The sequence below is a fragment of the Phalangium opilio genome, unplaced genomic scaffold (genome assembly GCF_054372755.1).
Source record: "Phalangium opilio isolate 3A_F unplaced genomic scaffold, DU_Popi_V2 ptg000095l_1, whole genome shotgun sequence".
NCBI lineage: Eukaryota > Metazoa > Arthropoda > Arachnida > Opiliones > Phalangiidae > Phalangium > Phalangium opilio.
Genome location: NW_028324200.1, coordinates 3380409 through 3393419, shown reverse-complemented (window position 1 = coordinate 3393419; position 13011 = coordinate 3380409). Strand labels below are relative to the sequence as shown.

At 41.0% G+C, this 13011-nt stretch overlaps 25 non-coding genes and 27 pseudogenes across 25 annotated transcripts; all 52 read right to left on the bottom strand.

Annotated features, from left to right (window-relative positions):
* Positions 1-26: 26 nt before the first annotated feature.
* Positions 27-145, bottom strand: LOC149635855 (5S ribosomal RNA). The gene has a single exon (XR_016372627.1). It is a non-coding gene; the product is annotated as a 5S ribosomal RNA (ribosomal RNA).
* A 131-nt stretch (positions 146-276) lies between these two features.
* On the bottom strand, positions 277-395 carry LOC149635854 (5S ribosomal RNA). Its single transcript, XR_016373039.1, has one exon. It is a non-coding gene; the product is annotated as a 5S ribosomal RNA (ribosomal RNA).
* A 131-nt stretch (positions 396-526) lies between these two features.
* On the bottom strand, positions 527-645 carry LOC149635853 (5S ribosomal RNA). Its single transcript, XR_016372583.1, has one exon. It is a non-coding gene; the product is annotated as a 5S ribosomal RNA (ribosomal RNA).
* Positions 646-776: 131 nt separating this feature from the next.
* Positions 777-894, bottom strand: LOC149635852 (5S ribosomal RNA; annotated as a pseudogene).
* Positions 895-1023: 129 nt separating this feature from the next.
* On the bottom strand, positions 1024-1142 carry LOC149635851 (5S ribosomal RNA). Its single transcript, XR_016372626.1, has one exon. It is a non-coding gene; the product is annotated as a 5S ribosomal RNA (ribosomal RNA).
* Positions 1143-1273: 131 nt separating this feature from the next.
* LOC149635850 (5S ribosomal RNA) lies at positions 1274-1392 on the bottom strand (annotated as a pseudogene).
* Positions 1393-1527: 135 nt separating this feature from the next.
* Positions 1528-1646, bottom strand: LOC149635849 (5S ribosomal RNA). Its single transcript, XR_016373469.1, has one exon. It is a non-coding gene; the product is annotated as a 5S ribosomal RNA (ribosomal RNA).
* Positions 1647-1777: 131 nt separating this feature from the next.
* Positions 1778-1896, bottom strand: LOC149635848 (5S ribosomal RNA; annotated as a pseudogene).
* Positions 1897-2027: 131 nt separating this feature from the next.
* On the bottom strand, positions 2028-2145 carry LOC149635847 (5S ribosomal RNA; annotated as a pseudogene).
* A 131-nt stretch (positions 2146-2276) lies between these two features.
* On the bottom strand, positions 2277-2395 carry LOC149635846 (5S ribosomal RNA; annotated as a pseudogene).
* A 131-nt stretch (positions 2396-2526) lies between these two features.
* Positions 2527-2645, bottom strand: LOC149635845 (5S ribosomal RNA). The gene has a single exon (XR_016373038.1). It is a non-coding gene; the product is annotated as a 5S ribosomal RNA (ribosomal RNA).
* A 129-nt stretch (positions 2646-2774) lies between these two features.
* On the bottom strand, positions 2775-2893 carry LOC149635844 (5S ribosomal RNA). The gene has a single exon (XR_016372582.1). It is a non-coding gene; the product is annotated as a 5S ribosomal RNA (ribosomal RNA).
* A 131-nt stretch (positions 2894-3024) lies between these two features.
* On the bottom strand, positions 3025-3142 carry LOC149635843 (5S ribosomal RNA; annotated as a pseudogene).
* A 131-nt stretch (positions 3143-3273) lies between these two features.
* On the bottom strand, positions 3274-3392 carry LOC149635842 (5S ribosomal RNA; annotated as a pseudogene).
* Positions 3393-3522: 130 nt separating this feature from the next.
* On the bottom strand, positions 3523-3641 carry LOC149635841 (5S ribosomal RNA; annotated as a pseudogene).
* Positions 3642-3770: 129 nt separating this feature from the next.
* On the bottom strand, positions 3771-3889 carry LOC149635840 (5S ribosomal RNA). Its single transcript, XR_016372625.1, has one exon. It is a non-coding gene; the product is annotated as a 5S ribosomal RNA (ribosomal RNA).
* Positions 3890-4020: 131 nt separating this feature from the next.
* Positions 4021-4139, bottom strand: LOC149635839 (5S ribosomal RNA; annotated as a pseudogene).
* A 135-nt stretch (positions 4140-4274) lies between these two features.
* On the bottom strand, positions 4275-4393 carry LOC149635838 (5S ribosomal RNA). The gene has a single exon (XR_016373397.1). It is a non-coding gene; the product is annotated as a 5S ribosomal RNA (ribosomal RNA).
* Positions 4394-4524: 131 nt separating this feature from the next.
* On the bottom strand, positions 4525-4643 carry LOC149635837 (5S ribosomal RNA; annotated as a pseudogene).
* A 131-nt stretch (positions 4644-4774) lies between these two features.
* LOC149635836 (5S ribosomal RNA) lies at positions 4775-4892 on the bottom strand (annotated as a pseudogene).
* Positions 4893-5023: 131 nt separating this feature from the next.
* Positions 5024-5142, bottom strand: LOC149635835 (5S ribosomal RNA; annotated as a pseudogene).
* Positions 5143-5273: 131 nt separating this feature from the next.
* LOC149635834 (5S ribosomal RNA) lies at positions 5274-5392 on the bottom strand. The gene has a single exon (XR_016373037.1). It is a non-coding gene; the product is annotated as a 5S ribosomal RNA (ribosomal RNA).
* Positions 5393-5521: 129 nt separating this feature from the next.
* Positions 5522-5640, bottom strand: LOC149635833 (5S ribosomal RNA). The gene has a single exon (XR_016372624.1). It is a non-coding gene; the product is annotated as a 5S ribosomal RNA (ribosomal RNA).
* A 131-nt stretch (positions 5641-5771) lies between these two features.
* Positions 5772-5890, bottom strand: LOC149635832 (5S ribosomal RNA). Its single transcript, XR_016373036.1, has one exon. It is a non-coding gene; the product is annotated as a 5S ribosomal RNA (ribosomal RNA).
* Positions 5891-6021: 131 nt separating this feature from the next.
* On the bottom strand, positions 6022-6140 carry LOC149635831 (5S ribosomal RNA). Its single transcript, XR_016373396.1, has one exon. It is a non-coding gene; the product is annotated as a 5S ribosomal RNA (ribosomal RNA).
* Positions 6141-6271: 131 nt separating this feature from the next.
* Positions 6272-6390, bottom strand: LOC149635830 (5S ribosomal RNA; annotated as a pseudogene).
* Positions 6391-6521: 131 nt separating this feature from the next.
* LOC149635829 (5S ribosomal RNA) lies at positions 6522-6639 on the bottom strand (annotated as a pseudogene).
* A 131-nt stretch (positions 6640-6770) lies between these two features.
* On the bottom strand, positions 6771-6889 carry LOC149635828 (5S ribosomal RNA; annotated as a pseudogene).
* Positions 6890-7020: 131 nt separating this feature from the next.
* On the bottom strand, positions 7021-7139 carry LOC149635827 (5S ribosomal RNA). The gene has a single exon (XR_016373035.1). It is a non-coding gene; the product is annotated as a 5S ribosomal RNA (ribosomal RNA).
* A 129-nt stretch (positions 7140-7268) lies between these two features.
* On the bottom strand, positions 7269-7387 carry LOC149635826 (5S ribosomal RNA). Its single transcript, XR_016372623.1, has one exon. It is a non-coding gene; the product is annotated as a 5S ribosomal RNA (ribosomal RNA).
* Positions 7388-7518: 131 nt separating this feature from the next.
* LOC149635825 (5S ribosomal RNA) lies at positions 7519-7637 on the bottom strand. Its single transcript, XR_016373034.1, has one exon. It is a non-coding gene; the product is annotated as a 5S ribosomal RNA (ribosomal RNA).
* Positions 7638-7768: 131 nt separating this feature from the next.
* On the bottom strand, positions 7769-7887 carry LOC149635824 (5S ribosomal RNA). The gene has a single exon (XR_016373033.1). It is a non-coding gene; the product is annotated as a 5S ribosomal RNA (ribosomal RNA).
* A 131-nt stretch (positions 7888-8018) lies between these two features.
* On the bottom strand, positions 8019-8137 carry LOC149635823 (5S ribosomal RNA; annotated as a pseudogene).
* A 138-nt stretch (positions 8138-8275) lies between these two features.
* Positions 8276-8394, bottom strand: LOC149635822 (5S ribosomal RNA). The gene has a single exon (XR_016373167.1). It is a non-coding gene; the product is annotated as a 5S ribosomal RNA (ribosomal RNA).
* Positions 8395-8525: 131 nt separating this feature from the next.
* Positions 8526-8644, bottom strand: LOC149635821 (5S ribosomal RNA). The gene has a single exon (XR_016372967.1). It is a non-coding gene; the product is annotated as a 5S ribosomal RNA (ribosomal RNA).
* A 135-nt stretch (positions 8645-8779) lies between these two features.
* On the bottom strand, positions 8780-8898 carry LOC149635820 (5S ribosomal RNA; annotated as a pseudogene).
* A 139-nt stretch (positions 8899-9037) lies between these two features.
* Positions 9038-9156, bottom strand: LOC149635819 (5S ribosomal RNA; annotated as a pseudogene).
* Positions 9157-9285: 129 nt separating this feature from the next.
* On the bottom strand, positions 9286-9404 carry LOC149635818 (5S ribosomal RNA; annotated as a pseudogene).
* A 131-nt stretch (positions 9405-9535) lies between these two features.
* LOC149635817 (5S ribosomal RNA) lies at positions 9536-9654 on the bottom strand (annotated as a pseudogene).
* A 131-nt stretch (positions 9655-9785) lies between these two features.
* Positions 9786-9904, bottom strand: LOC149635816 (5S ribosomal RNA). The gene has a single exon (XR_016373166.1). It is a non-coding gene; the product is annotated as a 5S ribosomal RNA (ribosomal RNA).
* Positions 9905-10035: 131 nt separating this feature from the next.
* On the bottom strand, positions 10036-10153 carry LOC149635815 (5S ribosomal RNA; annotated as a pseudogene).
* Positions 10154-10284: 131 nt separating this feature from the next.
* Positions 10285-10403, bottom strand: LOC149635814 (5S ribosomal RNA; annotated as a pseudogene).
* A 131-nt stretch (positions 10404-10534) lies between these two features.
* LOC149635813 (5S ribosomal RNA) lies at positions 10535-10653 on the bottom strand. The gene has a single exon (XR_016373032.1). It is a non-coding gene; the product is annotated as a 5S ribosomal RNA (ribosomal RNA).
* A 129-nt stretch (positions 10654-10782) lies between these two features.
* LOC149635812 (5S ribosomal RNA) lies at positions 10783-10901 on the bottom strand. Its single transcript, XR_016372621.1, has one exon. It is a non-coding gene; the product is annotated as a 5S ribosomal RNA (ribosomal RNA).
* Positions 10902-11031: 130 nt separating this feature from the next.
* On the bottom strand, positions 11032-11150 carry LOC149635811 (5S ribosomal RNA; annotated as a pseudogene).
* A 138-nt stretch (positions 11151-11288) lies between these two features.
* LOC149635810 (5S ribosomal RNA) lies at positions 11289-11407 on the bottom strand (annotated as a pseudogene).
* Positions 11408-11538: 131 nt separating this feature from the next.
* On the bottom strand, positions 11539-11657 carry LOC149635809 (5S ribosomal RNA). The gene has a single exon (XR_016373165.1). It is a non-coding gene; the product is annotated as a 5S ribosomal RNA (ribosomal RNA).
* A 130-nt stretch (positions 11658-11787) lies between these two features.
* Positions 11788-11906, bottom strand: LOC149635808 (5S ribosomal RNA). Its single transcript, XR_016372581.1, has one exon. It is a non-coding gene; the product is annotated as a 5S ribosomal RNA (ribosomal RNA).
* A 139-nt stretch (positions 11907-12045) lies between these two features.
* Positions 12046-12164, bottom strand: LOC149635807 (5S ribosomal RNA; annotated as a pseudogene).
* A 138-nt stretch (positions 12165-12302) lies between these two features.
* On the bottom strand, positions 12303-12421 carry LOC149635806 (5S ribosomal RNA; annotated as a pseudogene).
* A 131-nt stretch (positions 12422-12552) lies between these two features.
* On the bottom strand, positions 12553-12671 carry LOC149635805 (5S ribosomal RNA). The gene has a single exon (XR_016373100.1). It is a non-coding gene; the product is annotated as a 5S ribosomal RNA (ribosomal RNA).
* Positions 12672-12802: 131 nt separating this feature from the next.
* LOC149635804 (5S ribosomal RNA) lies at positions 12803-12921 on the bottom strand (annotated as a pseudogene).
* Between the last annotated feature and the right edge of the window lie 90 nt (positions 12922-13011).

Here is a 13011-nt window from a genome sequence, read left to right as displayed (position 1 = left end):
TTTAAAAAAGGAAACTAAACTGTAAAAGACAACGGCACGCAGTGTTCCTAAGTGGTCTCCCTCTCAAGTACAGACTGCGCTCGACGCTGCTTAACTTCGGTGATCGGACGAGAACCGGTGTTTTCAGCGTGATATGGCCGTTGCCGAGAGCTTTAGTTAGTTATTCGAATTTAAAACTAATTTGACAAATTACCCTTCTGCATGTTTGAAAAAAAAGAAACTCTGTTTGCTTTTCTCTTATCTGGTGGATTTTAAAAAAGGAAACTACACTGTAAAAGACAACGGCACGCAGTGTTCCTAAGTGGTCTCCCTCCCACGTACTGACTGCGCTCGACGCTACTTAACTTCGGTGATCGGACGAGAACCGGTGTTTTCAGCGTGATATGGCCGTTGCCGAGAACTTTAGTTAGTTATTCGAATTTAAAACTAATTTGACAAATTACCCTTCTGCATGTTTGAAAAAAAAGAAACTCTGTTTGCTTTTCTCATATCTGGTGGATTTTAAAAAAGGAAACTAAACTGTAAAAGACAACGGCACGCAGTGTTCCTAAGTGGTCTCCCTCCCACGTACTGACTGCGCTCGACGCTGCTTAACTTCGGTGATCGGACGAGAACCGGTGTTTTCAGCGTGATATGGCCGTTGCCGAGAACTTTAGTTAGTTATTCGAATTTAAAACTAGTTTGACAAATTACCCTTCTGCATGTTTGAAAAAAAAGAAACTCTGTTTGCTTTTCTCATATCTGGTGGATTTTAAAAAAGGAAACGACACTGTAAAAGACAACGGCACGCAGTGTTCCTAAGTGGTCTCCCTCCCAAGTACTGACTGCGCTCGACGCTGTGTACTTCGGTGATCGGACGAGAACCGGTGTTTTCAGCGTGATATGGCCGTTGCCGAGAACTTTAGTTAGTTATTCGAATTTAAAACTAATTTGACAAATTACCCTTCTGCATGTTTGAAAAAAAGAAACTCTGTTTGCTTTTCTCCTATCTGTTGGATTTAAAAAAGGAAACTAAACTGTAAAAGACAACGGCACGCAGTGTTCCTAAGTGGTCTCCCTCTCAAGTACAGACTGCGCTCGACGCTGCTTAACTTCGGTGATCGGACGAGAACCGGTGTTTTCAGCGTGATATGGCCGTTGCCGAGAGCTTTAGTTAGTTATTCGAATTTAAAACTAATTTGACAAATTACCCTTCTGCATGTTTGAAAAAAAAGAAACTCTGTTTGCTTTTCTCTTATCTGGTGGATTTTAAAAAAGGAAACTACACTGTAAAAGACAACGGCACGCAGTGTTCCTAAGTGGTCTCCCTCCCACGTACTGACTGCGCTCGACGCTACTTAACTTCGGTGATCGGACCAGAACCGGTGTTTTCAGCGTGATTTGGCCGTTGCCGAGTAATTTAGTTAATAATTCGAATTTAAAACTAATTAGACAAATTACCCTTCTCCATGTTTTTTTTAAAAAAAAGAAACTCTCTTTGCTTTTCTCATATCTGTTGGATTTTAAAAAAGGAAAATAAAGTGTAAAAGACAACGGCACGCAGTGTTCCTAAGTGGTCTCCCTCCAGAGTACTGACTGCGCTCGACGCTGCTTAACTTCGGTGATCGGACGAGAACCGGTGTTTTCAGCGTGATATGGCCGTTGCCGAGAACTTTAGTTAGTTATTCGAATTTAAAACTAGTTTGACAAATTACCCTTCTGCATGTTTGAAAAAAAGGAAACTCTGTTTGCTTTTCTCATATCTGGTGGATTTTAAAAAAGGAAACTAAATTGTAAAAGACAACGGCACGCAGTGTTCCTAAGTGGTCTCCCTCCCACGTACTGACTGCGCTCGACGCTGCTTAATTTCGGTGATCGGACGAGAACCGGTGTTTTCAGATTGATATGGCCGTCGCCGAGATCTTTAGTTAGTTATTCGAATTTAAAACTAGTTTGACAAATTACCCTTCTGCATGTTTGAAAAAAAAGAAACTCTGTTTGCTTTTCTCATATCTGGTGGATTTTAAAAAAGGAAACGACACTGTAAAAGACAACGGCACGCAGTGTTCCTAAGTGGTCTCCCTCCCAAGTACTGACTGCGCTCGACGCTGTGTACTTCGGTGATCGGACGAGAACCGGTGTTTTCAGCGTGATATGGCCGTTGCCGAGAACTTTAGTTAGTTATTCGAATTTAAAACTAATTTGACAAATTACCCTTCTGCATGTTTGAAAGATAAGAAACTCTGTTTGCTTTTCTCATATCTGGTGGATTTTAAAAAAGGAAACTACACTGTAAAAGACAACGGCACGCAATGTTCCTAATTGGTCTCCCTCCCAAGTACTGACTTTGCCTGACGCTGCTTAATTTCGGTGATCGGACGAGAACCGGTGTTTTCAGCGTGATATGGCCGTTGCCGAGAACTTTAGTTAGTTATTCGAATTTAAAACTAATTTGAAAAAAAACCCTTCTGCATGTTTGAAAAAAAAGAAACTCTGTTTGCTTTTCTCATATCTCGTGGATTTTAAAAAAGGAAACTACACTGTAAAAGACAACGGCACGCAGTGTTCCTAAGTGGTCTCCCTCCCACGTACTGACTGCGCTCGACGCTACTTAACTTCGGTGATCGGACGAGAACCGGTGTTTTCAGCGTGATATGGCCGTTGCCGAGAACTTTAGTTAGTTATTCGAATTTAAAACTAATTTGACAATTTACCCTTCTGCATGTTTGAAAAAAAGAAACTCTGTTTGCTTTTCTCCTATCTGTTGGATTTAAAAAAGGAAACTAAACTGTAAAAGACAACGGCACGCAGTGTTCCTAAGTGGTCTCCCTCCCACGTACTGACTGCGCTCGACGCTGCTTAACTTCGGTGATCGGACGAGAACCGGTGTTTTCAGCGTGATATGGCCGTTGCCGAGAACTTTAGTTAGTTATTCGAATTTAAAACTAGTTTGACAAATTACCCTTCTGCATGTTTGAAAAAAAAGAAACTCTGTTTGCTTTTCTCATATCTGGTGGATTTTAAAAAAGGAAACGACACTGTAAAAGACAACGGCACGCAGTGTTCCTAAGTGGTCTCCCTCCCAAGTACTGACTGCGCTCGACGCTGTGTACTTCGGTGATCGGACGAGAACCGGTGTTTTCAGCGTGATATGGCCGTTGCCGAGAACTTTAGTTAGTTATTCGAATTTAAAACTAATTTGACAAATTACCCTTCTGCATGTTTGAAAGATAAGAAACTCTGTTTGCTTTTCTCATATCTGGTGGATTTTAAAAAAGGAAACTACACTGTAAAAGACAACGGCACGCAATGTTCCTAATTGGTCTCCCTCCCAAGTACTGACTTTGCCTGACGCTGCTTAATTTCGGTGATCGGACGAGAACCGGTGTTTTCAGCGTGATATGGCCGTTGCCGAGAACTTTAGTTAGTTATTCGAATTTAAAACTAATTTGAAAAAAACCCTTCTGCATGTTTGAAAAAAAAGAAACTCTGTTTGCTTTTCTCATATCTGGTGGATTTTAAAAAAGGAAACAACACTGTAAAAGACAACGGCACGCAGTGTTCCTAATTGGTCTCCCTCCCACGTACTGACTGCGCTCGACGCTACTTAACTTCGGTGATCGGACGAGAACCGGTGTTTTCAGCGTGATATGGCCGTTGCCGAGAACTTTAGTTAGTTATTCGAATTTAAAACTAATTTGACAAATTACCCTTCTGCATGTTTGAAAAAAAGAAACTCTGTTTGCTTTTCTCCTATCTGTTGGATTTAAAAAAGGAAACTAAACTGTAAAAGACAACGGCACGCAGTGTTCCTAAGTGGTCTCCCTCTCAAGTACAGACTGCGCTCGACGCTGCTTAACTTCGGTGATCGGACGAGAACCGGTGTTTTCAGCGTGATATGGCCGTTGCCGAGAGCTTTAGTTAGTTATTCGAATTTAAAACTAATTTGACAAATTACCCTTCTGCATGTTTGAAAAAAAAGAAACTCTGTTTGCTTTTCTCTTATCTGGTGGATTTTAAAAAAGGAAACTACACTGTAAAAGACAACGGCACGCAGTGTTCCTAAGTGGTCTCCCTCCCACGTACTGACTGCGCTCGACGCTACTTAACTTCGGTGATCGGACCAGAACCGGTGTTTTCAGCGTGATATGGCCGTTGCCGAGTAATTTAGTTAATAATTCGAATTTAAAACTAATTAGACAAATTACCCTTCTCCATGTTTTTTTTAAAAAAAAGAAACTCTCTTTGCTTTTCTCATATCTGTTGGATTTTAAAAAAGGAAAATAAAGTGTAAAAGACAACGGCACGCAGTGTTCCTAAGTGGTCTCCCTCCAAAGTACTGACTGCGCTCGACGCTGCTTAACTTCGGTGATCGGACGAGAACCGGTGTTTTCAGCGTGATATGGCCGTTGCCGAGAACTTTAGTTAGTTATTCGAATTTAAAACTAGTTTGACAAATTACCCTTCTGCATGTTTGAAAAAAAGGAAACTCTGTTTGCTTTTCTCATATCTGGTGGATTTTAAAAAAGGAAACTAAATTGTAAAAGACAACGGCACGCAGTGTTCCTAAGTGGTCTCCCTCCCACGTACTGACTGCGCTCGACGCTGCTTAATTTCGGTGATCGGACGAGAACCGGTGTTTTCAGATTGATATGGCCGTCGCCGAGATCTTTAGTTAGTTATTCGAATTTAAAACTAGTTTGACAAATTACCCTTCTGCATGTTTGAAAAAAAAGAAACTCTGTTTGCTTTTCTCATATCTGGTGGATTTTAAAAAAGGAAACGACACTGTAAAAGACAACGGCACGCAGTGTTCCTAAGTGGTCTCCCTCCCAAGTACTGACTGCGCTCGACGCTGTGTACTTCGGTGATCGGACGAGAACCGGTGTTTTCAGCGTGATATGGCCGTTGCCGAGAACTTTAGTTAGTTATTCGAATTTAAAACTAATTTGACAAATTACCCTTCTGCATGTTTGAAAGATAAGAAACTCTGTTTGCTTTTCTCATATCTGGTGGATTTTAAAAAAGGAAACTACACTGTAAAAGACAACGGCACGCAATGTTCCTAATTGGTCTCCCTCCCAAGTACTGACTTTGCCTGACGCTGCTTAATTTCGGTGATCGGACGAGAACCGGTGTTTTCAGCGTGATATGGCCGTTGCCGAGAACTTTAGTTAGTTATTCGAATTTAAAACTAATTTGAAAAAAAACCCTTCTGCATGTTTGAAAAAAAAGAAACTCTGTTTGCTTTTCTCATATCTCGTGGATTTTAAAAAAGGAAACTACACTGTAAAAGACAACGGCACGCAGTGTTCCTAAGTGGTCTCCCTCCCACGTACTGACTGCGCTCGACGCTACTTAACTTCGGTGATCGGACGAGAACCGGTGTTTTCAGCGTGATATGGCCGTTGCCGAGAACTTTAGTTAGTTATTCGAATTTAAAACTAATTTGACAAATTACCCTTCTGCATGTTTGAAAAAAAGAAACTCTGTTTGCTTTTCTCCTATCTGTTGGATTTAAAAAAGGAAACTAAACTGTAAAAGACAACGGCACGCAGTGTTCCTAAGTGGTCTCCCTCTCAAGTACAGACTGCGCTCGACGCTGCTTAACTTCGGTGATCGGACGAGAACCGGTGTTTTCAGCGTGATATGGCCGTTGCCGAGAGCTTTAGTTAGTTATTCGAATTTAAAACTAATTTGACAAATTACCCTTCTGCATGTTTGAAAAAAAAGAAACTCTGTTTGCTTTTCTCTTATCTGGTGGATTTTAAAAAAGGAAACTACACTGTAAAAGACAACGGCACGCAGTGTTCCTAAGTGGTCTCCCTCCCACGTACTGACTGCGCTCGACGCTACTTAACTTCGGTGATCGGACGAGAACCGGTGTTTTCAGCGTGATATGGCCGTTGCCGAGAACTTTAGTTAGTTATTCGAATTTAAAACTAATTTGACAAATTACCCTTCTGCATGTTTGAAAAAAAAGAAACTCTGTTTGCTTTTCTCATATCTGGTGGATTTTAAAAAAGGAAAATAAAGTGTAAAAGACAACGGCACGCAGTGTTCCTAAGTGGTCTCCCTCCAAAGTACTGACTGCGCTCGACGCTGCTTAACTTCGGTGATCGGACGAGAACCGGTGTTTTCAGCGTGATATGGCCGTTGCCGAGAACTTTAGTTAGTTATTCGAATTTAAAACTAGTTTGACAAATTACCCTTCTGCATGTTTGAAAAAAAGGAAACTCTGTTTGCTTTTCTCATATCTGGTGGATTTTAAAAAAGGAAACTAAATTGTAAAAGACAACGGCACGCAGTGTTCCTAAGTGGTCTCCCTCCCACGTACTGACTGCGCTCGACGCTGCTTAATTTCGGTGATCGGACGAGAACCGGTGTTTTCAGATTGATATGGCCGTCGCCGAGATCTTTAGTTAGTTATTCGAATTTAAAACTAGTTTGACAAATTACCCTTCTGCATGTTTGAAAAAAAAGAAACTCTGTTTGCTTTTCTCATATCTGGTGGATTTTAAAAAAGGAAACGACACTGTAAAAGACAACGGCACGCAGTGTTCCTAAGTGGTCTCCCTCCCAAGTACTGACTGCGCTCGACGCTGTGTACTTCGGTGATCGGACGAGAACCGGTGTTTTCAGCGTGATATGGCCGTTGCCGAGAACTTTAGTTAGTTATTCGAATTTAAAACTAATTTGACAAATTACCCTTCTGCATGTTTGAAAGATAAGAAACTCTGTTTGCTTTTCTCATATCTGGTGGATTTTAAAAAAGGAAACTACACTGTAAAAGACAACGGCACGCAATGTTCCTAATTGGTCTCCCTCCCAAGTACTGACTTTGCCTGACGCTGCTTAATTTCGGTGATCGGACGAGAACCGGTGTTTTCAGCGTGATATGGCCGTTGCCGAGAACTTTAGTTAGTTATTCGAATTTAAAACTAATTTGAAAAAAAACCCTTCTGCATGTTTGAAAAAAAAGAAACTCTGTTTGCTTTTCTCATATCTCGTGGATTTTAAAAAAGGAAACTACACTGTAAAAGACAACGGCACGCAGTGTTCCTAAGTGGTCTCCCTCCCACGTACTGACTGCGCTCGACGCTACTTAACTTCGGTGATCGGACGAGAACCGGTGTTTTCAGCGTGATATGGCCGTTGCCGAGAACTTTAGTTAGTTATTCGAATTTAAAACTAATTTGACAAATTACCCTTCTGCATGTTTGAAAAAAAGAAACTCTGTTTGCTTTTCTCCTATCTGTTGGATTTAAAAAAGGAAACTAAACTGTAAAAGACAACGGCACGCAGTGTTCCTAAGTGGTCTCCCTCTCAAGTACAGACTGCGCTCGACGCTGCTTAACTTCGGTGATCGGACGAGAACCGGTGTTTTCAGCGTGATATGGCCGTTGCCGAGAGCTTTAGTTAGTTATTCGAATTTAAAACTAATTTGACAAATTACCCTTCTGCATGTTTGAAAAAAAAGAAACTCTGTTTGCTTTTCTCTTATCTGGTGGATTTTAAAAAAGGAAACTACACTGTAAAAGACAACGGCACGCAGTGTTCCTAAGTGGTCTCCCTCCCACGTACTGACTGCGCTCGACGCTACTTAACTTCGGTGATCGGACGAGAACCGGTGTTTTCAGCGTGATATGGCCGTTGCCGAGAACTTTAGTTAGTTATTCGAATTTAAAACTAATTTGACAAATTACCCTTCTGCATGTTTGAAAAAAAAGAAACTCTGTTTGCTTTTCTCATATCTGGTGGATTTTAAAAAAGGAAACTACACTGTAAAAGACAACGGCACGCAGTGTTCCTAAGTGGTCTCCCTCCCACGTACTGACTGCGCTCGACGCTACTTAACTTCGGTGATCGGACGAGAACCGGTGTTTTCAGCGTGATATGGCCGTTGCCGAGAGCTTTAGTTAGTTATTCGAATTTAAAACTAATTTGACAAATTACCCTTCTGCATGTTTGAAAAAAAAGAAACTCTGTTTGCTTTTCTCATATCTGGTGGATTTTAAAAAAGGAAACTACACTGTAAAAGACAACGGCACGCTGTGTTCCTAATTGGTCTCCCTCCCAAGTACTGACTGCGGTTGACGCTGCTTAATTTCGGTGATCGGACGAGAACCTGTGTTTTCAGCGTGATATGGCCGTTGCCGAGAACTGTGGTTAATTATTCGAATTAAAAACTAATTAGACAAATTACCCTTCTGCATTTTTTCTAAAAATAAAAAAAGAAACTCTGTTTGCTTTTCTCATATCTGGTGGATTTTAAAAAAGGGAACTAAACTGTAAAAGACAACGGCACGCAGTGTTCCTAAGTGGTCTCCCTCCCAAGTACTGACTGCGCTCGACGCTGCTTAACTTCGGTGATCGGACGAGAACCGGTGTTTTCAGCGTGATATGGCCGTTGCCGAGAACTTTAGTTAGTTATTCGAATTTAAAACTAATTTGACAAATTACCCTTCTGCATGTTTGAAAAAAAAGAAACTCTGTTTGCTTTTCTCATATCTGGTGGATTTTAAAAAAGGAAACTAAACTGTAAAAGACAACGGCACGCAGTGTTCCTAAGTGGTCTCCCTCCCACGTACTGACTGCGCTCGACGCTGCTTAACTTCAGTGATCGGACGAGAACCGGTGTTTTCAGCGTGATATGGCCGTTGCCGAGAAATTTAGTTAATAATTCGAATTTAAAACTAATTAGACAAATTACCCTTCTCCATGTTTTTTTTAAAAAAAAGAAACTCTCTTTGCTTTTCTCATATCTGTTGGATTTTAAAAAAGGAAAATAAAGTGTAAAAGACAACGGCACGCAGTGTTCCTAAGTGGTCTCCCTCCAGAGTACTGACTGCGCTCGACGCTGCTTAACTTCGGTGATCGGACGAGAACCGGTGTTCTCAGCGTGATATGGCAGTTGCCGATAACTGTGGTTAGTTATTCGAATTTAAAACTAATTAGACAAATTACCCTTCTGCATGTTTTCAAAAAATAAAAAAAAGAAACTCTGTTTTCTTTTCTCATATCTGGTGGATTTTAAAAAAGGAAACTAAACTGTAAAAGACAACGGCACGCAGTGTTCCTAAGTGGTCTCCCTCCCAAGTACTGACTGCGCTTGACGCTGCTTAATTTCGGTGATCGGACGAGAACCGGTGTTTTCAGCGTGATATGGCCGTTGCCGAGAACTTTAGTTAGTTATTCGAATGTAAAACTAATTTGACAAATAACCCTTCTGCATGATTGAAAAAAAAGAAACTCTGTTTGCTTTTCTCATATCTGGTGGATTTAAAAAAAAAAATACACTGTAAAAGACAACGGCACGCAGTGTTCCTAATTGTTCTCCCTCCCAAGTACTGACTGCGCTTGACGCTGCTTAATTTCGGTAATCGGACGAGAACCGGTGTTTTCAGCGTGATATTGTCGTCGCCGAGATCTTTCGTTAGTTATTCGAATTTAAAACTAATTTGACAAATTACCCTTCTGCATGTTTGAAAAAAAGGAAACTCTGTTTGCTTTTCTCATATCTGGTGGATTTTAAAAAAGGAAACTACACTGTAAAAGACAACGGCACGCAGTGTTCCTAATTGGTCTCCCTCCCAAGTACTGACTGCGCTTGACGCTGCTTAATTTCGGTGATCGGACGAGAACCGGTGTTTTCAGCGTGATATGGCCGTCGCCGAGATCTTTAGTTAGTTATTCGAATTTAAAACTAATTTGACAAATTACCCTTCTTCATGTTTGAAAGATAAGAAAATCTGTTTGCTTTTCTCATATCTGGTGGATTTTAAAAAAGGAAACTACACTGTAAAAGACAACGGCACGCAGTGTTCCTAAGTGGTCTCCCTCCCAAGTACTGACTGCGCTCGACGCTGCTTAACTTCGGTGATCGGACGAGAACCGGTGTTTTCAGCGTGATATGGCCGTTGCCGAGAACTTTAGTTAGTTATTCGAATTTAAAACTAGTTTGACAAATTACCCTTCTGCATGTTTGAAAAAAAAGAAACTCTGTTTGCTTTTCTCATATCTGGTGGATTTTAAAAAAGGAAACGACACTGTAAAAGACAACGGCACGCAGTGTTCCTAAGTGGTCTCCCTCCCAAGTACTGACTGCGCTCGACGCTGTGTACTTCGGTGATCGGACGAGAACCGGTGTTTTCAGCGTGATATGGCCGTTGCCGAGAACTTTAGTTAGTTATTCGAATTTAAAACTAATTTGACAAATTACCCTTCTGCATGTTTGAAAGATAAGAAACTCTGTTTGCTTTTCTCATATCTGGTGGATTTTAAAAAAGGAAACTACACTGTAAAAGACAACGGCACGCAATGTTCCTAATTGGTCTCCCTCCCAAGTACTGACTTTGCCTGACGCTGCTTAATTTCGGTGATCGGACGAGAACCGGTGTTTTCAGCGTGATATGGCCGTTGCCGAGAACTTTAGTTAGTTATTCGAATTTAAAACTAATTTGAAAAAAAACCCTTCTGCATGTTTGAAAAAAAAGAAACTCTGTTTGCTTTTCTCATATCTGGTGGATTTTAAAAAAGGAAACTACACTGTAAAAGACAACGGCACGCAGTGTTCCTAAGTGGTCTCCCTCCCACGTACTGACTGCGCTCGACGCTACTTAACTTCGGTGATCGGACGAGAACCGGTGTTTTCAGCGTGATATGGCCGTTGCCGAGAACTTTAGTTAGTTATTCGAATTTAAAACTAATTTGACAAATTACCCTTCTGCATGTTTGAAAAAAAGAAACTCTGTTTGCTTTTCTCCTATCTGTTGGATTTAAAAAAGGAAACTAAACTGTAAAAGACAACGGCACGCAGTGTTCCTAAGTGGTCTCCCTCTCAAGTACAGACTGCGCTCGACGCTGCTTAACTTCGGTGATCGGACGAGAACCGGTGTTTTCAGCGTGATATGGCCGTTGCCGAGAACTTTAGTTAGTTATTCGAATTTAAAACTAATTTGACAAATTACCCTTCTGCATGTTTGAAAAAAAGAAACTCTGTTTGCTTTTCTCATATCTGGTGGATTTTAAAAAAGGAAACTAAACTGTAAAAGACAACAGCACGCAGTGTTCCTAAGTGGTCTCCCTCCCACGTACTGACTGCGCTCGACGCTGCTTAACTTCAGTGATCGGACGAGAACCGCCGTTTTCAGCGTGATATGGCCGTTGCCGAGAACTGTGGTTAATTATTCGAATTAAAAACTAATTAGACAAATTACCCTTCTGCATTTTTTCAAAAAATAAAAAAAGAAACTCTGTTTGCTTTTCTCATATCTGGTGGATTTTAAAAAAGGGAACTAAACTGTAAAAGACAACGGCACGCAGTGTTCCTAATTGGTCTCCCTCCCAAGTACTGACTTTGCTTGACGCTGCTTAATTTCGGTGATCGGACGAGAACCGGTGTTTTCAGAGTGATATGGCCGTCGCCGAGATCTTTAGTTAGTTATTCGAATTTAAAACTAATTTGACAAATTACCCTTCTGCATGTTTGAAAGATAAGAAACTCTGTTTGCTTTTCTCATATCTGGTGGATTTTAAATAAGGAAACTACACTGTAAAAGACAACGGCACGCAGTGTTCCTAAGTGGTCTCCCTCCCAAGTACTGACTGCGCTCGACGCTGCTTAACTTCGGTGATCGGACGAGAACCGGTGTTTTCAGCGTGATATGGCCGTTGCCGAGAACTTTAGTTATTATTCGAATTTAAAACTAATTTGATACATTACCCTTCTGCATGTTTGAAAAAAAAGAAGCTCTGTTTGCTTTTCTCATATCTGGTGGATTTTAAAAAAGGAAACTACACTGTAAAAGACAACGGCACGCAGTGTTCCTAAGTGGTCTCCCTCCCACGTACTGACTGCGCTCGACGCTGCTTAACTTCGGTGATCGGACGAGAACCGGTGTTTTCAGCGTGATATGGCCGTTGCCGAGAACTTTAGTTAGTTATTCGAATTTAAAACTAATTTGACAAATTACCCTTCTGTATGTTTTCAAAAAATAAAAAAAAGAAACTCTGTTTGCTTTTCTCATAGCTGGTAGATTTTAAAAAAGGAAACTACACTGTAAAAGACAACGGCACGCTGTGTTCCTAATTGGTCTCCCTCCCAAGTACTGACTGCGGTTGACGCTGCTTAATTTCGGTGATCGGACGAGAACCGGTGTTTTCAGCGTGATATGGCCGTTGCCGAGAACTGTGGTTAATTATTCGAATTAAAAACTAATTAGACAAATTACCCTTCTGCATTTTTTCAAAAAATAAAAAAAGAAACTCTGTTTGCTTTTCTCATATCTGGTGGATTTTAAAAAAGGGAACTAAACTGTAAAAGACAACGGCACGCAGTGTTCCTAATTGGTCTCCCTCCCAAGTACTGACTTTGCTTGACGCTGCTTAATTTCGGTGATCGGACGAGAACCGGTGTTTTCAGAGTGATATGGCCGTCGCCGAGATCTTTAGTTAGTTATTCGAATTTAAAACTAATTTGACAAATTACCCTTCTGCATGTTTGAAAGATAAGAAACTCTGTTTGCTTTTCTCATATCTGGTGGATTTTAAATAAGGAAACTACACTGTAAAAGACAACGGCACGCAGTGTTCCTAAGTGGTCTCCCTCCCAAGTACTGACTGCGCTCGACGCTGCTTAACTTCGGTGATCGGACGAGAACCGGTGTTTTCAGCGTGATATTGCCGGTGCCGAGAACTTTAGTTAGTTATTCGAATTTAAAACTAATTTGACAAATTACCCTTCTGCATGTTTGAAAAAAAAGAAACTCTGTTTGCTTTTCTCATATCTGGTGGATTTTAAAAAAGGAAACTAAACTGTAAAAGACAACGGCACGCAGTGTTCCTAAGTGGTCTCCCTCCCACGTACTGACTGCGCTCGACGCTGCTTAACTTCAGTGATCGGACGAGAACCGGCGTTTTCAGCGTGATATGGCCGTTGCCGAGAACTCTAGTTAGTTATTCGAATTTAAAACTAATTTGACAAATTACCCTTCTGCATGTTTGAAAAAAAAGAAACTCTGTTTGCTTTTC